This window comes from Anabrus simplex, chromosome 1 (genome assembly GCF_040414725.1).
Source record: "Anabrus simplex isolate iqAnaSimp1 chromosome 1, ASM4041472v1, whole genome shotgun sequence".
Lineage (NCBI taxonomy): Eukaryota > Metazoa > Arthropoda > Insecta > Orthoptera > Tettigoniidae > Anabrus > Anabrus simplex.
In genome coordinates this window covers 1,096,068,792-1,096,093,326 of record NC_090265.1, presented here as the reverse complement: position 1 = coordinate 1,096,093,326, position 24,535 = coordinate 1,096,068,792, and the positions used below count along the sequence as shown (strand labels likewise).

The 24,535-nt window shown below is 37.6% G+C and overlaps 1 protein-coding gene across 6 annotated transcripts in view; it reads right to left on the bottom strand.

Moving 5' to 3' along the window:
- The window catches only part of LOC136858040 (diacylglycerol kinase theta), a 559,022-nt gene that overhangs the window by 283,899 nt on the left and 250,588 nt on the right, over positions 1–24,535 (bottom strand). The window lies entirely within an intron of this gene.

Below are 24,535 nucleotides of genomic sequence, written 5' to 3'. Positions count from 1 at the left end.
TTATTGATATTCAGTGTACTGCATTCCAATATTTAAACAATAAAGTATCAAGGTTACTTTAGTCCCAGTTCAAGATTTTAAATGCCAAAATTTCTAACAAATCTCACTTCACAGACAGGCAAGAGAATGGAAAAAAGGAGCAGTTATCTAATGTTAAAGTTGAGCGATTCCCTGGACCTGAGCACCAGCAGATGTCCCACTTCGGAATCTCTACAGGCATTCATCCATATTACATAAATGTACATTTTAACATGAAGCAGGTCAATAAACCTTCTCTTCCCTCTCCAGTGTTGATAGAAGGTTCCGCAGCGCTCAACTTGCTCCGCCCTACTTCCCCCTCCCCTCTCCACGGTACAGTATACTCAATTTTATCATCCAATAGGAGAGATCCACAACGCTCCACAAGACCCCTCCCATGCTTCCCCTCCCCTCTCCGCAAGCAGTGTGCTTTACCCAAAACTTTCCATGACAACAGTCCTGAAATGGTGTTTGGTAACAATGGACTCAGCATCGGCAGACTAGACAAGTACGTAAGTTTTTCATTATATTAATACTATACACGAACCTTTTCTTGAGCCCTGAGCTCTCGAGTGCTGAATCGGTAGACCTTGGATATCTTCGACATCCATATTGGCAACCTTTGAAACACAAACTATGCATCGCTGTGCGACATGTGACGTACAATTTACGAACTAGTACTGATGTTGTTTACACAGCAAAGCTGAACTATATAATTCATGCTAGGAACAAGATTTGCATCGAGAAATGTTATATAATGTTAAATAATGTATGTGTGACAGAGTTGTTGGCGTAAGATAATAAATGTTTAGAAAATTCATATCGATCGATCATATTATCGATTCAATTCAGATTTCATTTCCATTCAGTTGGCAGTAAAACTGGAACCATCAGTGCTCCCTCCTTACCCCTCACCCCGTAAAAATCTGGCTCAAGAAAAAGTTTGCGTATAGTACTTGTAAATTTATTTTTTGTCATTACTTGTTCATGTTATCACTAAACTCTCGAGCATTGACAAGTTTACATAACGTAAACAATATACAAGCATGTTTTAAGTAATTTGATAGATCTGAGTATGTTCTTGTGCTGTAGAATGAAACATGTCATTCTTTGTATAACAGAGTATATTTATACAGGTATGTTTATTGTGTTATAATTTATATTGTAATTGCTGTGTATTTGACAGACTGAAAAGTTTTTGCTACATTTAACTAAGTCGACACTGAAAAATATGGCTTCATTCGTAACAAATTATTTGGCCAGTCAGGCAAATTACAAAGCCAAACACTCAAATCACTTAAAATAAATATCATGAACATTGACAAACCATTACATTTAATAAGAAATGTCTAGAATTAAAGATCGTTCCTAAGTACATACCCACAAAAACTAAACCCACAACAACTTCGGCTGAAATATCAACATCTCAATCACAATTATTATGGATCAGAAACAAAATGAAATTCGCATACATAAAGAAACAGGAAATCAACAAACAAATTCTACGCATCCATTTAAACCTAAGCAACTTCTGGCACCACACACAATGGATGTCCCATTCCAACTTTTTACACGATTACATTAAAAAAGAAGCAATCCGGAAACAGAAGGTCATTGACAATAAAATATGTGATCCAACGATTAAAAAGAAACATCCAGAAAACAATAACCACAACAAACTCGCTAATTTTCACCCTAGATTAATTAACAGATCAGACATTACCTTTTCAAAGTATAAAATAAATCTGCTAGAGAAAGGTCTCAAATTTAATTGCCAGGAACATCATAACTCAAACAACATAAAACAGTTCATCAATGACATAGAAATTGCTTGCAACAAAATACCTCTCCACAAAGAGAAATAACAAAAAACGTAGCCATCAACGAAGCCCTAAAAATAATAGCACAAGAAAATTCCACCAAACAACCGAATTGTGCCAATCAATCAATCAATCAATCAATCAATCAATCAATCAATCAATCAATCAATCAATCAATCAATCAATCAATCAATCAATCAATCAATCAATCAATCAATCAATCAATACTCATCTGCATTTAGGGCAGTCGCCCAGGTGGCAGATTCCCTATTTGTTGTTTTCCTAGCCTTTTCCTAAATGATTTCAAAGAAATTGGAAATTTATTGAACATCTCCCTTGGTAAGTTATTCCAGTCCCTAACTCCCCTTCCTATAAATGAATATTTGCGCCAGTTTGTCCTCTTGAATTCCAACTTTATCTTCATATTGTGATCATTCCTACTTTTATAAACGCCATTCAAACTTATTCGTCTACTAATGTCATTCCACGCCATCTCTCCGCTGATAGCTCGGAACATACCACTTATGAACATTAAAACAAGAATAATAGTTAACACCACCTTTCCAATACTTATCTTTCCTATATTTAGGAAATAAACATTACAACAGGCGTTGTAAGATGGGACATGTTTCGCTTAACAGTAGTAAGCATTATCAGCCGAAAATAAATCTTAGCCTAAAGTTAGGTCAGGGTCCTGAACCTAGTGTCCTTAACATATATGGCACCCTAAGAATCAACATTTATATTTGTAAAATGAAAATAGGCTTAAAACTAGTGTGAAAAAACATGGAATGTTACAACATGGCTAAGAGAAAAAACACAATCGAGTTGAGACAGAGGATAAGAACAGAAAGTAGGCTATAATACAGAGCTGGTAGTGAAATAATTAAAATCATTAGGATATCATTGTTACCAGTCAGTCAATCAGAATGTTCAAACATAAAAACAAGCGTGAAAATATATAAGAGTGTTCATCATGGCTGAGTTAGAAAAAACATGTAATCGTGTTGCCAGAGGTAAAAACATAAGGTACAATATAGAGTTGGCTGCCAGTCAGTTAATAAGAATGTTCATATATAACAAAACATAATGGTTATATTCTTTTAAGCGAAGAAATAATTAAATCCCACTCTTGTATAGATGCGTGAGAATGGGCGAGAGAAATCATATGTTGTAGCAGACATGGAGTAGTAACATTTCAAACAGGATTGATCACGCCTGAAGCCGCTTCATTTTTGCTGGGAGTTAAAGACCAAAACGGAAAAAAATAAGATGCCAAGTGCGTAAACTGAAATCTGAAAATGGAAAAAGGAAAAAGATGTATTGGGGCCTTGAAAATAGGGTGTTCAGAATGGGAGACTAAGACCGCTTACCTCTTATGTTGGATGAGCGTTGAGCGGAGACATTAGCCGTTCAAGGAGGTCTGTTAAATTTATGCCCGTTGCTGCGTGTGTTGTATCTGTGTGCTTGCCTAGGCAAAGAGTAAGTTGGGACGGGAGGGGTAGGCGCAACAATGAGAGTGCTGGAAGCTGGCGGCGAAGCTGTATTATGGGGAGGGGGTAAGGTGGAATCTGTTATGACGACTGGAGGGGTATTTAAAGGTTTATAATTGAAGATTTTTGTGAAATTGTTATCATTTATATTAAGATTAGTGAGTAAATTGGGGACTTGTTCAATTAATGGGCTGTTGTTCTCAGGGACATCATTCAAATTATTATTATTATTATTAAAATGTTGATCCAAGAAAATGTATGTATTTTCCAATTCAGTCATTAAGCTGCTTTTATTTACATATTTTATAATGTGGAGGTCCTGTTCAATTGTAGAATAATTGTGGCCGGAATCCCTCATGTGGTTGCTCATGGCAGAGTACTTTTTATGCTTTAAGGCATTATAATGTTCCAAGTATCTAGTTCTAAAACTGCGGCCAGTTTGTCCGATATAAGAAAATTCACACTGGGGGCATTTGAGTCTGTAAATACCAGAGTTTGAAAATTTGTCTTGAGAAGTATTTACCAAGTTGGAATTAAAGAATATATTCCGATTAGTGTTGCGAGTTTGGTAGGCAATTCTGATGTTATGCTTCTTAAATGGGTTAGTAATGCTGTGTATGGCGGGGTTAGTGAAGGTGAAAGTGGCAGTGTTTATTATTTTGGGCTTATCTGGAATTAAATTTGTAGTATTTTTTGATTTTATTTTACCAATAATCTTATCGATCAGGTTAGGTTTATAGCCGTTAAGTTTTGAAAGTTCTTTTATATATTCAAACTCTTTTTTTCGGTTAGAAGGGGATAGTGGAATATTTAATGCTCGATGAACTAAACTGTAGAAAGTTGCTTGTTTATGAGATTGAGGGTGTAACGACTCATTCTTTATTGTCAAAGGAGCAGCGGAGGGCTTTCTGTAAATTTGGAAAATAAAATTATCACTGGCTCTGGTCAAGGTTAAGTCCAGGAAGTTTAAAGACCTGTTGACTTTGTCTTCCTTAGTGAACCTGATATTGTGGTCAAGGTCATTCAGGGTCTTTAAAATGTTATCACTATTATTGCGATGTGTGTCAATGATGGCAAATGTGTCATCGATGTATCTTAGCCAAAGCTGTAGACCATTGCTTTTATTGATTATCTTGTTAGTCTTGAGGTGATCCATAAAAATGTTAGCAAGGATTCCAGATATCGGGTCGCCCATCGCTAGTCCCTTCTGTTGGTAAATTTTGTTATTGAATGTAAAGAAGTTATTGTTTACTACAAATTTTAGCAAGTTGATCAGTTCATCTATTTCACATTTGCTTATAGTGTTATGTTTCAAAAGGTTAGTTTCTATTAAACAATGAGATTTATTACTTGTAACATACCACTTAGTCGAGCAGCTCTTCTTCTTTCTCTCAATTCTTCCCAACCCAAACATTGCAACATTTTTGTAACGCTACTCTTTTGTCGGAAATCACCCAGAACAAATCGAGCTGCTTTTCTTTGGATTTTTTCCAGTTCTTGAATCAGGTAATCCTGGTGAGGGTCCCATACACTGGAACCATACTCTAGTTGGGGTCTTACCAGAGACTTATATGCCCTCTCCTTTACATCCTTACTACAACCCCTAAACACCCTCATAACCATGTGCAGAGATCTGTACCCTTTATTTACAATCCCATTTATGTGATTACCCCAATGAAGATCTTTCCTTATATTAACACCTAGATACTTACAATGATCCCCAAAAGGAACTTTCACCCCATCAACGCAGTAATTAAAACTGAGAGGACTTTTCCTATTTGTGAAACTCACAACCTGACTTTTAACCCTGTTTATCAACATACCATTGCCTGCTGTCCATCTCACAACATTTTCGAGGTCATGTTGCTATATCTGCTATATCTTGCTGGAATCCTACAAGTTGAGCTTCAGTGGAATAACCTTTCCTAAAACCAAATTGCCTTCTATCGAACCAGTTATTAATTTCACAAACATGTCTAATATAATCAGAAAGAATGCCTTCCCAAAGCTTACATACAACGCATGTCAAACTTACTCGCCTGTAATTTTCAGCTTTATGTCTATCACCCTTACCTTTATACACAGGGGCAACTACAGCAACTCTCCATTCATCTGGTATAGCTCCTCCGACCAAACAATAATCAAATAAGTACTTCAGATATGGTACTATATCCCAACCCATTGTCTTTAGTATATCCCCAGAAATCTGATCAATTCCAGTCGCTTTTCTAGTTTTCAACTTTTGAATCTTATTGTAAATATCATTGTTATCATATGTAATACTTCTTTGGCTTTAGTCTCCTCCTCTATCTCGACATTATCCTTGTAACCAACAATCTTTACATACTGCTGACTGAATACTTCTGCCTTTTGAAGATCCTCACATACACACTCCCCTTGTTCATTAATTATTCCTGGAATGTCCTTCTTGGAACCTGTTTCTGCCTTAAAATACCTATACATACCCTTCTATTTTTCACTAAAATTCGTATGACTGCCAATTATGCTTGCCATCATGTTATCCTTAGCTGCCTTCTTTGCTAGATTCAATTTTCTAGTAAGTTCCTTCAATTTCTCCTTACTTCCACAGCCATTTCTAACTCTATTTCTTTCCAGTCTGCACCTTCTTCTTAGTCTCTTTATTTCTCTATTATAATAAGGTGGGTCTTTACCATTCCTTACCACCCTTAATGGTACAAACCTGTTTTCGCATTCCTCAACAATTTCTTTAAACCCATCCCAGAGTCTGTTAACATTTTTATTTACCGTTTTCCACCGATCATAGTTACTTTTTAGAAACTGCCTCATCCCTGCTTTATCAGCCATATGGTACTGCCTAACAGTCCTACTTTTAAGACCTTCCTTTCTATCACATTTATTTTTAACTACCACAAAAACAGCTTCATGATCACTAATACCATCTATTACTTCAGTTTCCCTATAGAGCTCATCTGGTTTTATCAGCACCACATCCAGGATATTTTTCCCTCTGGTTGGTTCCATCACTTTCTGAATCAGCTGTCCTTCCCATATTAACTTATTTGCCATTTGTTGGTCATGCTTCCTGTCGTTCGCATTTCCTTCCCAATTGACATCTGGCAAATTCAGATCTCCCGCTACAATCACATTTCTTTCCATGTCGTTTCCCACATAGCTGACTATCCTAACAAATAATTCCGAATCCGCGTCAGTGCTACCCTTTCCCGATCTGTACACTCCAAATATATCTAGTTGCCTATTATCTTTAGAAATGAGTCTTACACCTAGAATTTCATGTGTCTCATCTTTAACTTTTTCGTAGCTTACAAATTCTTCTTTCACCAGAATGAACACTCCCCCTCCCACCTTTCCTATCCTATCTCTACGATACACACTCCAGTGTCGTGAGAAAATTTCTGCATCCATTATATCATTTCTCAGCCATGAATCAACTCCTATTACAATATCTGATAAATATATATCTATTAAATTACTTAATTCTATTCCTTTCCTTACAATACTTCTACAGTTCAACACTAACAATTTTATGTCATCCCTACTTGATTTCCAGTTCCCTGTTCCCTTATCACCGCTCCCTAGGCCATCCCGTTTCCCTGAATGTACCTCCCTATTACCCTTCCAAACAAATTTCCTAACTTATACGTACCACTGCGGTTTAAATGAAGGCCATCTGAGCGCAGATCCCTATCTCCTACCCACCCAATAGGATCTAGAAATTTCACTCCCAGTTTCCCACATACCCACTCCATAGTCTCATTTAAATCCCCAATCACCCTCCAGTCAGCCACTTAATACTCGGCAATAAAACAGTTTAGAACAAAATTTAAAATGACAGCCTTATCATCACAAAAGCGGATAAAGGTAACACAACAGACATAATGAAGAAAGACGAGTACATAGAAAAAACATTAGAATTTATCAACAACAACAGTATTCAAGAATTACAACGCGACCCTACAAATAAATTTCTAAATGAAATAAAACAAGCTATCAAGGACACAGACTTTATTTTCACAAAAACAGAAAAAGAAAGCCTCACCATCACAAATTCCAAACTCCCCACACTAAGAGCCCTCCCCAAAATACACAAACAGTTGTGTCCCATTAGACCAATAGTAAATTTTAAAGATGTGCCAAGTTACAATTTAAGCAAACAACTCAACCTAATTCTAAAAGAGAAAATTTCACTTAAAGAAGACAGATCAATTAGAAGCAGCCTGGAAGTAATTAAAGAACTAAATAAACTTAAAATAACAGAGGGCACATGTATGATATCCTTTGACATCACTAACATGTACACCAACATACCAGTAAGGGTTATTCTGCCCAAAGGCAGGTCTGAACCTCCGCAGAGGTGTTCCTGAGCCAAAGTTTACGTGCGGTAGGGTGACCAGTTCCTTTCCGCTCCTCCATTCCCTTACCCCCCACCAACAGCGTGTGGCAACCCATCCAACTCCTGACCATGCCCAATGTTGCTTAACTTCGGAGATCTCACGGGATCTGGTGTTTCAACACGGCTACGGCCGTTGGCCCAATAGATGAATCCATTAAAATTATCGAAAATCTTCTTAAAGAAAACACTTCTCTACAAGAAACCCAAGAAATGATTAGCCTTCTTAGAACAACACTACACCAAAATTGCTTTGCATTCAACGACAAAATCTATTGCCAAAAAGAAGGGTTAGTCACGGGCTCACCATTATCAGGTATAATAGCAAACATTTTTTCTGAATAACTTTGAAAACATCTTCTTAATAGGCCAGCATTCGAAAGGAATCTTACACTGGAGCCGATACGATGACGTTATATGCATATATGATAATGACATCACTAATGCACACCAGTTATTAAACACACTAAATTCTTTACACAAGTCCATCAGTTTCACAATGGAGCCAGAAACTAACAAGAAAATAAACTATTTAGACATCAAAATCAACAGGAATAATGACAACCTATCTTACAAGGTATACAGAAAGCCCACTCAGACGTCGCACACTACTGACAACGAGTCGAACCACTCATACACACACAAAATAGCAGGACTGAATACAATGATACACAGAGCTATTTCCATAAGAATGAGCACAACGGATTTCAATGAAGAGATACAAATCATTAAACAAATCACAAAAGAAAACAACCACCCTCCAGGCACAGTAGATAATCTATCAAATAAACATAAGAAAAATCGCCGGGAAACCACCACACATGACAAAGTAAAGTACGTGCTTTTCAACTACGATAACAAGAACACATACAAAGTAGCTAATATTTTCAAGGAACAAGATTTAAAAGTAGCCTTTAGAACGAACAACACACTACAGAGACACATCAGCAAGTGCAACCTAAACAAAAGGACCCTTTCTCAAAGTCAGGAGTATATGAACTCAAGTGCCAGGAACTTAACTGCAATGCCACATATAGGTCAAATGAAACTCAATTTCCACATAAGATACAAAGAACACAAAAACGCAATCAGATATAATCAGCATTCAGCCTTCGGGGAGCACATATATGATTGTTCACACCATTTCACAGATCTGATTATTTTACACATCGAAAATGAAAGTAAATATTTGAATATAAAGGAAGCAATAGAAATTTACATTGCAAAAAATGCTAATGTAACTAACCTAACACCTATTCCTGTGTGAGATAAAATAAGCTGCTAACAGACAATTACACTTTCTCTACTCTACTCAACTTTCTACTCTGTTAAACTTCATGACGTAAATCTGACTTCTATACTATAATCTTCGTTCAATAACATGGGAAAATTTCACGAGGAAGCCAAGTCAGCTGGAACCATGCGGGACAAACTTGATTCCAGGTGCAGCCAAGGCGAGGAGGTCAACTGCAATGAACTTTTATGAGATTCAAATCACCCAACACATAGTCTAACTGTTTGCCGTGGACTACAAATTATTCATACAGGCCAGTGCTCGCAAATGGATAAGTATTCACGAGTGCATTTGTTTTCATCAAATTATAAGTTCAGTATAATTTTAAAAGAAAACAATTTTTGTATGTGTGATTTTTATGGTGCAAATCTTAAGACTTGACCTTAGTTTCACCTCTCTGCATGAAAAAAACAAGAGGACATCAGCCTTCGTTTCTCCAATGCAGCGTAGGATGAACAACAAAAGGAATACTGTGCATTTACCTCATCTTTATACAATGTGGGATATAATCATGAAGATGACCGACTAAACCGAGGAGATGCAGGCATGGCGATGAACCTCTGGATCATCATCAGAGAAAGTTTCAAAAGTGCTGAGCAATTTTTGCTTGAGGCACAAATGCTAAAGCACACGTCATTTTCCCTCTGTTCTAGTGATTTTTACTAGCTGACAACAAGCTAATCATCACTGATGGAAAGGCATGGATTTCCAAAGGACATTTAGAATATGTTATGTAGGTGCTTAAGTGGGGAAACAGGCTCAATGAAGACCCCTGTTGATAGACTCTTAACGCCAATCAGAATACTGTCCATCGCCCCCATGTATGATCAGTAATGCCATGCTACATAAGTGGAGACTTCAAGAATTTCCTGACTGTGACTGCAGAGCCCCTTCCCAGTCAGTGAAGCATATTGTTGACGAGTGCCCTCTGAGTAGGGTTGCCATAAGGTTCAGGATGAAATTCAGGACACCAACATCGACAAGTTCCAAACATAGGCGCCGACTCCACGAGAGCACTTGCCCCAATGCTTATAGTGGTACGGGGATGCAAACGAGTATATTTGGGTAATTCCATGTGAACTGTCCCATCCATTACCGTAAGTCACACTTGTTACATGATGTTAATACTAAAAATCAAATAGAGAAATAATAAGAAATCATACTTTAAGTAAAATACCTACTTTATCGACTACCCCAAAATTATATGACATTCACTGTTATTTGCATAGACTTTTAAGTAACAGATGGGACATTCCCTTCCAAAAGCATTTGAGCAAAATTTAAATAATTTGGTCTGCTTTTTAAAATTTAGGACATTTAGGGATTTTTTAAAATTCAGTCAGGATGTTGGGACACCAGCTCAAATACAGAACAATCTCCCTTTTTCAGGACGTATGGCAACCCTACCTCTGAGGAAGAATGATGGACAGCCCGAGATGTCATCAATGCTACACCTCCCTTCTTAGACTGCCTACAACTAAACATTGATTTGTAAATGTGAATGCTACCAACATTCTTGTCTTTATATATATACTGTATATTTTCTTTTGTATACTTGCCATAGGATAATAATAATAATAATAATAATAATAATAATAATAATAATAATAATAATAATAATAATAATAATAATAATAATAATAATAATAATCATGATGACATGTGTTTTTTTTTTTTTAATTAAAATTCACGAAACCCATTTTGAACATCACTCGCATTTCATGCATGGTGAGCACCAATTCAGAGCCTATGCACTAGTACGGTATGTTACTTTTAACAAAGCTTGAAAGCTCTGTGTCATGACATTTTTCTTACAATTCAGCGCTTATGACCTTATCAATGTCGGCAGTTAGTATCCTAACCACGGTCCATAACAGTACAGACAAATCTTGCATCTGCCACTCTCCCGAGGACATAGAACAAAGAGCTTGTCCAAATATTTGGCATTTGGTTATAGTGGCCTCAGTGGTAATATTGTGGTTATAACATGGTTTCTAGTCATCTTCAGCGCCTTCACATGCGGGCAGCAAGTAATATGGGATGTACAATTGTAGGATCATATAGAGTGAAGAAAATGTTCAAAGTTGGCATGTGCCTCCTTTGGTAGAGAAATTTGAGATTCTGATTAATAAACCATGGGTTCCAATTAATTTTGCCACAGGTATAGGAAATTCCTTCTGACTCGTGCTTACTTTTGAGATCTATTTTGAGGTGCTGAATGTAATCGATGAGACGGTTATGTGGTAATGAATTTCACTGCCTTTCACCAAGGTAGTGGGTTTTCTTCTGCCTCAGTTCGACGGTATCTGAAGAGCTATTGCTTGTGGAAAGCTGGAAATCTGCAAAGCTCATGTCGGTAGATCTACCTGTACATAAATGTACTCTTGCATCACAAAACATCCGGTTACTCGGCATCTTCAGAAACCTTGGGATGTAAAACAACATTATAAAAAGCATAGATACCCTAGATTTACTATAAAGTTCTCTCTGCCAGCTGAACCTGGCCTACTATCAGCATCGCTCTCAAAATGTCTTCCTAAATATCTCAGCATTCAAGCTGGCCTCACGTTCAGAAGCATTCTCAGATACCCTAGATGTGGACTGGTGCTTTTAAGTTTTGAACGACGGTTTTCCAAGGGCAACTTGTTTTTAGTTTCCATAGTAAAAGGCAATAACTCTTAAAAGTGTCATAATCTACCTACTGACTCGAAATAAGTTCCAGTTAATGGTACGTCATACAACTTAATCAGCAAAATTATAGATAGTAAAGGAAAAAGTGCATTAAATAAATAGTGCGCAATACCACCCAAAGAAAGGAGAGTCAAGGTTTTGGGATTACCACTCCTATACATACAGAGAAATTCAGGCAGAAATGAACACGGTTAAGATGCAGACAATAATTGAGGATAATATCTGAGAATAGCCAGATAGGACAAATATGTAAAAGTCATGTGGATGTGCTGGAAAAATGAAATGTCCATTACTAAATTCAGATCTTATGATTTAAGGATTTTTGAAATCAGTAACATAGAAGAGATTTAGGGCAAGCCATGTTAAATATTCAGATAAGATGATGACTTATGGTGTTATTACTTAAGTCTAAAGAGGCAAGGCAGAGGCAAGAAAATAAAGCAGAAAACAGAAATAGAGGAGAAATACAGTACAATTGTAACATATGTCATAAAACAAATTACAATGTGAAATATTGGGCTACAAAACGTGGTACTGTTCAAATATTAACAACTATGTTTAGCACTATTCCAATAGAAATATAACCTCAATGGTATTCCACAAATATCCCACAGAATGGCAGCTAGACACTTCCCTCGCCTTCTACCCAACAAACAACCAAGAGTTTACATGAATACCGATGAAAATAGCATTACGTTACTTTTTTGCTGGCCAGCAGACTGAGGCGTTACCATGGGTAACCAGCAGACTTGCTGGCAGTCTGCAAGGGTGTTCCGTCATTTGCAGCAGAACATAAAACCCATATATAACTAATTTTCTCCGTCATTTGAAGTGTAAGCGAAATAATGTACAGAAGAAAAATGAAAATGAAAAGCCATTTCACAAATGTATTTTTTGTGGGAGAAAAATCACCATTTTGTTCTTCCTATTAAAAAACAGTCATTTCCAGGATTTCGAAATGGAATGGACCTTAAAATCTATCTTTGGATAGGTGGATTTTAAATATGAAGTTTGGTTAAAATATTTCCACTAGTTTTCCAGTTATAAGAAATCTGCTCTATGTGCACCCACTTTTGGGCTATGTCTTCTAGGACTTTGACTGTAAAACATTCCTGTTAATGATATGTCCTTTATTAAATCTCCTATTGAAAATATGTAGAAGAGAAAAAGTTTTAGAAATAGATTTTCAAATTTTGTGGGACAGTAAAATCACTTCAGCCAACTATTTTCTGGTCATCTTCTTTGAGAACTTTTTTTCCAAATAGCCCAGTAGCGTTTCATTTCTTCTTGATCTCTTCTGCTATTCCTAATCTGTAAATACCCTATTCATTGTATGTCGTTTGTCTATTTTTGGTATAAATCTTACTTTTTTGTTTTTCAGTCTCTTTTAAATTTTCTGTTTTGTTTTGCAAATTGTCCAGAATTATTTCTAGTTCTTCCACAACCTCTCAGTTTCCTTAATCCATCCTACTTGTTGCTTCAGATTGCAGAGTCTCTCTATAACTTTTCTTGGTAATCCGGTTTCTGGTATCCTCATAATGTGACCAAACAAAAGAGATCTTCTTCTTCCCTGCAGTATCTGTGATGGACTCTAGTTCTCTGCACATCACTTAATTGGGCACTATCCACCATTATCCATCTGTTTAATATTTCTTATTTATGCATGTCTCTGCTATTCTCTTCTCTACTTTCAGGATTTTGTCAATTCTGTTTCTCTAAGTGTAAAAAGAGTTGCGCTTCTGTACGACACCTCTGGTTGAACCAACGTCTTATAATGTTTTAATTTTGTTTGGACCGACAGACATTTTTTTCTGTATGATATAGATGTTGATTCCCATAGGGAATCTGAAATATTTGTCCTGAATGAGCAAATTTATAATACCAATATAAATGGTCCGTTATTGGACATTATAAATTTTCCAGCTAGCTTATTCTTGGTTGCCAGCGTTTCGCCCTCGTGTGCTAGGGTGGGCTCATCAGTTGGTACCTAGCACACCTACCAATACGCTGGCTAGTGCATACCGTGGAGGCCACTGCGTAGGCTAACTGGAGCCACCGGCAGTGCCAATGCACTAAGAGACTTTGTCTCATCACTAAAAATTGATGCCTGCTTGGCCATCAGATGATATAGATGTTGATTCCCATAGGGAATCTAAAATATTTGTCCTGAATGAGCAAATTTATAATACCAATATAAATGGTCCGTTATTGGACATTATAAATTTTCCAGCTAGCTCATTCTTGGTTGCCAGCGTTTCGCCCTCGTGTGCTAGGGTGGGCTCATCAGTTGGTACCTAGCACACCTACCACCTACGTCGACCATGTCACTTTTTGAGCTTTTATACTTTTATTAGTTCTTTCTTGCCATGCAGGTTTATCATCCAAGTTGTATGTTATAATTTCTCCTAGGTATTTAAACAGTTTCACTATTTTTACTTTCCTGTTATTTACTGTTATGTGATTTATTACTAGTCAATCTGCTAGCATTACCTCAGTCTTTTCTAATGATATTATTATTTCTTTATTATTATTTAAAAGGTCCGAAATCCAGCAAGAGATGACTTTTCATGTCGATAGTTCAATCAATACTTCTATATGGTTCAGAAATTTGGGCTGAGTCTTTGAAGTATGAAAATACTGGCGAAGGATAGCTGCAGTATAGTGAGATCAGCTTTAAGAATTACAACTGCATATCATACGGTGTCCGAACTTGCAATCCTTACAGTAGCAGCAGTACCACCGATTGACTTACTTGCCTTAGAGAGACAGGAACTCTGGCGTACTCAAGGAGAGTTAGGAAAGAAATGCGCCAAGAAACTGGCTTACAGCAAACGAATGGAATGATTGCAGCCAAGATGGAAGATCAACAAGGGAAATGGACTAAGCAGCTGATACCATGTTTAGCGAACTGGGGATCACGGGCACATGGTGAAGTTAATTATTAACACACACAGCTCTTGACAGGCCACGGTTACTTTAGAAAATTTCTACACAGAATATGCAGAGCGAGCGATCCATTGTATATTTATTGTAATGGTGCTGATAATGTACTTCACTCCTTTTTTGTATGTGAGCATTGGTCTACATGAATAAGATGTTTAGAAGTTGAGTAAGGAGAATTGACACCAGAATCTATTGTCCTAGTGATGTTACAGAACCAGAAATGTTGGGACCAGATAGCTGCCTATGCAGAAAGTATCCTATGACAGAAAAAGAGCGATTTGGATGTGGATGAACGTCAGTAAAGGAGAAATGAAGAAAGAAGCCTGATATGGTAAAAGCTCAATGCCGCTCTGAAGTAATGTGAGAGCGGTTCCAGGGCAGAGATACACACTGTGGGAAAAGGGTATGTGGTTTTTAGTGGGTAAGAACCCTTCACAAGTGTCTCATGAAAGATTTTGCACACTCCCTTATATTAAAAAAACCATATCAATCAACTCACACTGGAATTTCTTTATACTAAGCTTCTTCAGTGAAATTAGGTGTTTGTTTAAACATATTGTAATTGTTATCATATCAAGCTGCCTTCTATTAGTCTTATTTTGCACATTTCAACATCCTTCATAAAATTAAAATAATATTGCACATGATGCTCATTCATAACTGAGTCAGCACAAGACAATGTCATCCACAAGATTTAAATAAGGCATTTAAGTGAACAAAATATGATATGAAATTTTAATGAATGTCTGTCAGTATACTTATTTAAATATTTATATTTTAAAAAGGACAATGTTTAGATATTTCAAAAGCATGTGAGCTGCAGTGAATCTTCTCATAAGCATTTCATATTTTCTTACTATGCAGCACACAACAAGAGTAATCGAGAAGAGGCTTCACTTCCCCCCTACTCACAAATTGTTCCAGTTACCCATAGTTCGATTGATCCAACAATTTCATAACCTTCTTTTCCAAACAAAATACATGTTTTACATGTTCTGAATACACAAGCCATAGAGATATTTTTCCCAGTAGTGTGGAATGAAATAATTTTTAAAATTCTTATTTCTTTGAAGATATTTCAAATGGGGGGAATTTCAATTCACAGAAACTCACTACACCTACAGGACAGGGAACTTCATTCCTGTTGAAAGCCACAGAAGCATTACCCTGGGTGATATTTTGGTTTACTTATCATATAAGCAATCTCCAAACTCATCATACCCATAATACTGGTCAGGAACTTACTAGAGTAGAACGCAGCCCGAAAGGCGGTTTGAAGAGGGTTGCGCAGTAACATTCGCGCGCTTTGCAGTATGACGTGCTTTCCGCTGAGCCAATAGAATAATTTCAGTAAGAGGTGCCTGTTTGTGCGGGTCACGAGTGAATGTTTCGAGTATTGTTTGTAAATATCATAATCAACGAATTTAGAGAACTATTTGCATGTGTACGATAGATGCAGGAAGAGCAAAAAGACAAGTATACCATCGTCAGGCGAGGGAAATAGTATTTAAAGTGTATTTGTATTTTGTAAGCATGCAGCAGCAGGTGTTCATAGGTGGAGAAGGTGAGGAACACCATGTTGCCACGCTTCAAAAGAAGACAGCACTCGCGTGTGGTATCGGCCTGCGAACAATACAGAGAATAAAACAAGCTTCGGAAATAAAAATAATGCGGTGTTCAGGTCGCCAGAGAAGAACCCTTAGAGGAAGAAGCCAGTGATGGTCCTCGATTATTTCAATAAAAATGTTCTGCGTACAACAATATTTCATATGTATAAAAACGGCAAATATCCTAAGGCATTGAAACTGGACCGTCCATTTATCTTCCTTAATATCTCGAAAATTTTCCTCCACACTTTTGCGGATTTTGATGTTAAAAATTAATTTAGACTTTTAGGAAACATTTAAGCCCATGAAAAATATAGGTCATCGCTTTGGAATTCAAGATATAACTGGAAGAAAAAATGTTTACACATTCATGCTGTTATGCTCTCTGCACTTGGCCTTCATTTCTCTCAACTTCCATTTAACTTCTTTAATATCTCGAAAATTTCCCTCAACACTTTCTCGGGGTTTGATGTTAAAAATTAATTTGGACTTTCACAAAACTTTTAAGCCCACAAAAAATATAGGTCGTCACTTTGGAATTCAAGACATAACTGGATGAAAAAATGTTTACACATTCATGCTGTTATGCTCTCTGTCCTTAGCCTTTCACTTCTCTCACCTTACATTTACCTTCCTTAATATTTCGAAAATTTTCCTCAACACTTTCGCGGGGTTAGATGTTAAAAATTAATTTGGACTTTCAGGAAACGTTTAAGCCCACGAAAAATATAGGTCATCGATTTGGAATTCAAGATATAACTGGACGAAAAAATGTTTACACATTCATGCTGTTATGCTCTCTGCACTTCGCCTTCATTTCTCTCAACTTCCATTTAACTTCTTTAATATCTCGAAAACTTCCCTCAACAGTTTCTCGGGGTTTGATGTTAAAAATTGATTTGGACTTTCAGGAACTTTTAAGTCCACAAAAAATATAGGTCATCGCTTTGGAATTAAAGATATAACTGGATGAAGAAATGTTTACACATACATGCAGTTATGAGTAGGCAAATTGGCATCACCGCACCTCATACTTCTGTCTCTCTCTGCACAACGAAACCGCCTTCCGGGCTGCGTTCTACTCTACAGTACTCTAATAATATAATGGCGTGGAGGTCTAGTGCAGCTCTTTCGAGTTGATGCCATGTAGGCAACCTGCGCATCTGTTAAGATGGGGCCCTACCTACGATGAATTATAATGCTCAAGACAAAACAAATACCCAGCCCCCGAGTCAGAGGAATTCATTAATGAAAGTTAAAATCCCCAGGGAAATGAACCCAGGACTCCTCAGAACAAAAGCTCTAATAAGATATATCTTTATAAATCAAACATTAAATCATAATTTACAAAATTATCCTGCATATTACTGATGATGATGATGTTTGTTGTTTAAAGGGGCCTAACATCTAGGTCATTGGTCCCTATGCATAATACTGATGTAGCATCAAAGTAGATCAGGACAAAGTGCTAAGTAGTAGCCCAGAAGCGACACACATCTCTTGTGTTTCCAGAAAGGTGTGAAAAGTGGAAGGAGGTCAATGATCCACTGCTTGACCCACAAGCTTCCTGGATTAGGGTTGCAGAAGAAGAAGATGAAAGAGATTACCGATGTACTCGGTTGCAATATCAGCCACAATAGGATAGGAATTCCTTAGGGTTTCCCTATATACAACCGGAATAAATTCTTCTGCAATGTGCAGGATAGATTGTTTCGGGACACCACATTCACACTACAGGAAAGAAAGTGTACCCATTTGTGAAGGAGGTCAGCAGACTTGCCACTGTGAGATCGTATCTTTATCATACCTTGTCTTCCAAGGTAGAACAAATCCCGCTGGTTTCTGTGTAATGCAAGATAACTATGACACTCAAAGAAAATGTTAGAATTCCAGTTCCTTTCTATCAATTTAATGGCATTCTGAATAGACAGTTGCCTAGATCTAAGTCTGCTAATTGGAACAACAGAAATATCTTCATTTATTAGCAGATGATCTTTGTCTAGTACTTTCTTGTACTCTTTTTCCTTCAAAGTTGACGTTGGTGGTATCTGCTACAACTGGTAGCCAAAAGGTAGGAGTGGACCTTATTATTCGTAATATGAAAACATTGCAAGAAGCCTAAAAAGAGTAATGAAGAACTCTCTAATCTTCAGTATAGCTTTTGCGGTCAACACTTCAATCCTTAGGTCTGTCTCAAATTTTGAACCTATGAATGAACGGCTATCCATACTATCCCTGCGATGTGCAAACAAAACATATATGTTGATCAATGCCATGCCTCGAATAAGAACCAAACCAAAAAGATTCTGAGAACACAGATAAATTTTAGAACACCCTCGATATCAGAACCACAAAAATTCCAGAACACCATGTCAAGATTTTAATAGGTGATTTCAATGCACAACTGGGACAGGAACAGAAATGCAGACACATCATTGGGTGATACTCGGATCACAAGAGGACCAACAAGAATGGAAAACGCCTTGCTGAATTATGCGAAAATCATAACCTCCAAATGATGTCCACCCACTTTTGACACCTTCCCAGAAAACAAATTATATGGCGATCCCCAAAGATAGCAATGGGAGAATTCAAAATAGACCCTGTTGCAATATCTCAAACGCCAGTAGACTTGGACTTCAACAGTACAAGAAGGCAAATGGTTCGAGCTACAAAAGAAGTAGCAGAGATTAAAAATAGGAAGAAACATGCTTGGTGGAACGAAAGTTGCGAACAAGCCTTGATGGATCACCTACGTACTTGGAAAATGTACTACACGTCCAAAAAAGAGGAAGACTGGACCATCTACAAAACCAACGGGCACAAACAGTGAAGATAATATGGAGGAAGACACGTAAGTATGAAAAAGAACAAATGAACAAGATTGAGCAAGACTTTCAGCAAAGTGAGTCCCAAGAATATTACAGGGGTTTTAAAATGAAGATACAAGTTACAAGCCTCCCTCCCTCTGCATTCAAAGGAAGGATGGAACTTCAGCAATGTCAAATTAAGAAAACTATGAGGTCCTTGCCAGATACTTCAACAAACATCCAAATTGCAAAAAACCAGTTAACCCCATCAGAACCAACAAATCAACATGCCAAAACCTGCCATCTTCTCCCCTGGACTGCGTTGAAATAAAACACTACGTACGGAGACTATAAAACAACAAGGTCTCTGATGAAGACTCAATGATAACAAAACTATGGAAATATACCCCAAAAGAAGCAACAGATGTTGAGAGGCCAAACATCCGTATGTACATTTGTAGATGTTAGAAAGGCATAAGACTCCAATACCACGATGTATTGCTTCAAATAATTGCATAAATGGAAGTTGACAACAAACTGCTAGCGGTAATATGAGCAACGCTCAATAATACCATCCCCAAAGTAAAATTCCAAGGATGCTACTCTGCACTCTTTGAAATTAAAATTGATATTAGGCAGGAAGATGGACTCTCAGAATTCTTGTTCAACTGCGTACTGGAGAAAGTAATACAGGAGTGGCATCAGATACTACAAGGTAGAAACTAGTTCAGACCTTTAAGGATTGGGACAAAGAAGAACAGAGTAGAAATCGACTGCTTAGCTTTAGCGGATGATATAGCAATAATGACATAGAATTTAGAAACTGTAACAGAAGAAATGAATGTGCTGAAAGAGGCAGCAGAACGAACAGACTTGCAGATATCCTTTGAAAGGATGGATGGATCAAAAACACGACCCAACTGAACATCAAATATGGAACAATAAACCGTGTGCATAAGTTTAAATACCTTGATGACCGGATTCAATCAAACGGACTAGATACAGAGGCCTTAGCAGACAGAGTGAATAAATGGAGGTTGCTTTCCAAACCATCCAGAACATACAGTATATAACAAAACGTGCTTGTCTATAAATACCAACATTCATCATTATAACACTGCCATTAAGCCAGTATCACTCTACACGTCAGAAAGTCTTATCCTTTCTCAGAAATGTGCTCTTGCTAAGTTAAACGAAAAGAGAGAAAGATTCTCCACAACATTCTTGACCCAAACTACAAAAAACAGAATGTTCATAAGGAAATCCAGACAAGAAATTTACTCTAAGATTGAGAAGATCATGGACACAATGCGCAAACGCAGGGCTTGCCTTTATGATCACCTATGACAGATGGACTACTCTTGATGGACAAAATGAATTTTTAAAAGTTTTACTCAAAACAAACAACAACAATACCCTGGTACGTTAATGTCAAGGAAGACTTTGAAGAAATGGGCGGATGACCAGAAAACACGCACAAACGAGACCTTTTCAGAACGAGCATTGTGACTTTTGGAACTTTCCGGTATGTGAACTGCACAATGGTGCAAAGTGGTCAGATAAATGCCGTGCTCAACATAGCAAGCCAATGAAAACCTACTGACTGAATCAATCGAAAACTGAGTAAATGCTAGAACGTAGAATGAAAACATTTGAGGTCCCTAGTTGGCCGATTAGTGAATAATCTATATAAAAGAGTTTTGTCTGTACATTGCTCAGAATTTGAAAAGAAAGGCATTCCTGTATCGGTCATGTCCATAGTAACAAGGAAATGCACTTTCTACTTTTCCCCTGTCTGTCTGTCTGTCTGTCTGTCTGTCTGTCTGTCTGTCTGTCTGTCTGTCTGTCTGTCTGTCTGTCTGTCTGTCTGTCTGTCTGTCTGTCTGTCTGTCTGTCTGTCTGTCTACATGCATCACGAGAAAATGGCTGAAGAGAATTTAATGAAAATCGGTATGCAAAGTCGGATGATCCACTACACTCTAGACTGTAAATCATTTTATTCACGCTGAGTAAAACGGTAGTTTAGGGGAAGGCCTAAAATTTAATTCTCAAATATTTGTATTATTAGTGGTCCTATCGATAAATACTACATAACTAAAGTTATATAGAATTAAATTTATGATCATTTAATATTCGTCTCTTGGCACAGGTGAGATCAAAGTGTAGCTTCCACCAAAGTCCCAGTCTCATCCATGGCTGTGACTGTTTACCAAATTTCATTTCAACGCAGCAATTTACGTATTCTTTTCGAACTTTTAACTAACTACTTGTTACCACATTTTAAAAACAAGACATTCGTAGAGATCTACTATAAGGATTGATTATAAGACTTTATCATAAGAGTAGTTATAACTACTATATTCTACTTGCTAATCATTTTAATACACATTTGTACCTAAAACAGTATCCTCTTGTTTATATTTTAGACACATAAGAACAGTCAGGATCCTGATCTATCTTTCTTTCAGGTATGAGATTTTTAGACTGATGATGCCCTCATTACGGGTGAAACATGTCCCTATATCTAATATGTTAAGAACTATTTCTTAAATTTAAATTAAAAACTCTTTTGTACTGAACATGTGGAATTTATAATCTAGTATGTATATATATATATATATATATTTCGTATGGCATGAGGATACATTGTTACAATTTGGTTATTTACAAATATGTACAATTACAGGGGGAAAAAAATGTTTCATCTATACACACAGAACAAGTACATAATAAAACAAACAATATTTGTATATTTGAGCTCATCAATATCCGCACTGCTGCTGCAGCTGACTGTCCAGTTTTGTTATCCAGCTCACAGCACTTGCGTTAGTATACCCAGTAGCCGAATACTGCTGCCCAGTATGGCTCAGCTGTGCCCATACAAAGAAGATAGACACTCAGTTAAATCCACACCTCTGGATTGGTTACCAGTTCTTTCAAATATTCCACCTCCTCATCTCCGAAGACAAATGGCACTGAAGAAAGAATGGCTTAAATGCTGTGATAACCCTCTCCTACCAATGCATCAAGACTGCTTACTTGAAGATCTCAGGCTGAAATCTAGGAACCTTTCTTGGTTACTAGGAAAGAGGCTAGCCCAAGATGAATTTCATACTAACACTGTCTGGCGCGATGGGTGGGCAGCTTCAAACCCTGACAGATTAGGTCTGATTTCGGATCCAGTTGTGCAACCTCCTGGTTTCAACTTACCCAGAAAAATTTGGTCATCACTTAATCGGATGGTGGATGCAGATAGGCCCCAGCTTGTTCCTGTGAGTTTGTGCAGGATGTCATTGCGGGTTTTGATCTTGGCTCATGTTTTGCGTACATGTTCGCTGTAAGTCAAGGATCGATCCAAGGAAACGCCTAGATATTTTGGATGTGGATTGAACTTCAGAATATGACCTCTGAATTGAACCTGTGGGACATAATTGGCTTGTTTATTGCTCAAATGAAAGCAGCTGACCTCTGTTTTTGTTATGTCTGGTTTCAGTCGCCAGGTTTTAAAATAATGATCAATTCTGCAGAGATCTTTAGTGAGTGTGGATTCTGCTCCAGCAAAATCACCAGACTGGGCTGCCAAGCAAATGTCATCAGCGTATATAAACTTCCTAGCATTAGTTGAAGGTAGATCTCCTGTATATATGTTGAAAATCAATGGGGCCAGTACCGATCCCTGTGGTAATCCGTCACTCAGTTTGTAAGTTTTACTTATGTTGCCATGTAGGTGATCTTCAGTCATTCTATTAGCCAACATATTATTCAACAGGGTGGCAAGTGTCTTACAAGGGATTAACTTCAGGAATTTGAGGATCATTCCTTTTTGCCAGACTGTGTCATAAGCTGATGACAGATCCACAAACACTGCTACGGTCTTCTTTCAATCTTGAAATCCCCTCTCAATATGGGTATTATTATTTGACTTTAAGTACATTTCAATACGGACCATAACATGAGATTTGTAACATTTAAGGCCTACCATATCGAAAGCGCATAACAATAATCAACCATAACATTATATTGACCATTGTTTGTGGTGATGTTCTTTGCCTCTTATGCTGCCACTCAACTCCGATAGATGGGATTACTGCTACGTACCGAGTATAACAGCCTGACTGAATATTGGCGGGAATTAGTTGGGAAGTTAGAAAACGTTCTTCTTTATCATACCATTCCTCTGGTTCATACATTTTCGGATACTGCTGGTATGGAACACACTAGTTCATCATAGTATTCTAGCTATTTGATCCCTACTCTGACGCGCTGTTTTGAGTGAGCTGTGTGCACACTTAACGTAGAGGCTCACTTAATAGTAGTAGTAGCGGTAGTAGTGTGACCTGGTCTAGAAGTACAGTTTAGGCCTATTCCAAATTATAACACCACAATTCACTAAATAACTCAAAATTCAATTCTTAAAAGACCCATTTCTTAAGAAAAGCTTCTTCCTCTTCACTTTTCTTAAATTCTACATTCATTTTATTCCAAATTAGCAGTGAAAATTTGCCTCCAAGTCAGATAAATATTTCCGCCGCCAGTGTAGTGAACTGAGATTTTCCAACTCATCGGGTACTCCTGTGAAACAGATTAGTAAAAGGGCATAGATTTTGCCCTCAGACTCTCCACTATTTGACCCCCCCCCGCACCGAAAAAAGACGAAGAGTGTTCACGGATCACGGCTGTCTGCGGCTTGCTCATTCCAGCTCTGGAACTTTGGACTGTTATATTAGCAGTGTAGTACTGTTCGTTAAAAGTGAGAAAATGTGTGGTTCTTCATTTGATTATTTCATATGAAAGCATTGCTTTCAATCGCGCCATTCCTACTGACGTCATTGTAATGACCTATGTTCATTTCAGTTTGGAAAACCACTAAGACAGTTTTTCTGAGGATGTAAAAAGGCAGGTGTAGTGTGAGTGTCTGTCATTGTAATGAAAACTCCCCAACATGATTGTGATCCCTAAGCCAGTCTTCATATGAGAAAAGACATTTGGTGACTTCTCCGTCGCATTTTTAGGGTAAAGTTAAGAGATATGCAATTTTATACAGTCTTGCTCACAACATGTACACTATCTGACCTAGAATTCTGTCTACAATGTAGAATTCCGTAGCAAAGTGAGTGAGTGAGTGAGTGAGTGAGTGAGTGAGTGAGTGAGTGAGTGAGTGAGTGAGTGAGTGAGTGAGTGAGTGAGTGAGTGAGTGAGTGAGTGAGTGAGTGAGTGAGTGAGTGAGTGAGTGAGTGAGTGAGTGAGTGAGTGAGTGAGTGAGTGAGTGAGTGAGTGAGTGAGTGAGTGAGTGAGTGAGTGAGTGAGTGAGTGAGTGAGTGAGTGAGTGAGTGAGTGAGTGAGTGAGTGAGTGAGTGAGTGAGTGAGTGAGTGAGTGAGTGAGTGAGTGAGTGAGTGAGTGAGTGAGTGAGTGAGTGAGTGAGTGAGTGAGTGAGTGAGTGAGTGAGTGAGTGAGTGAGTGAGTGAGTG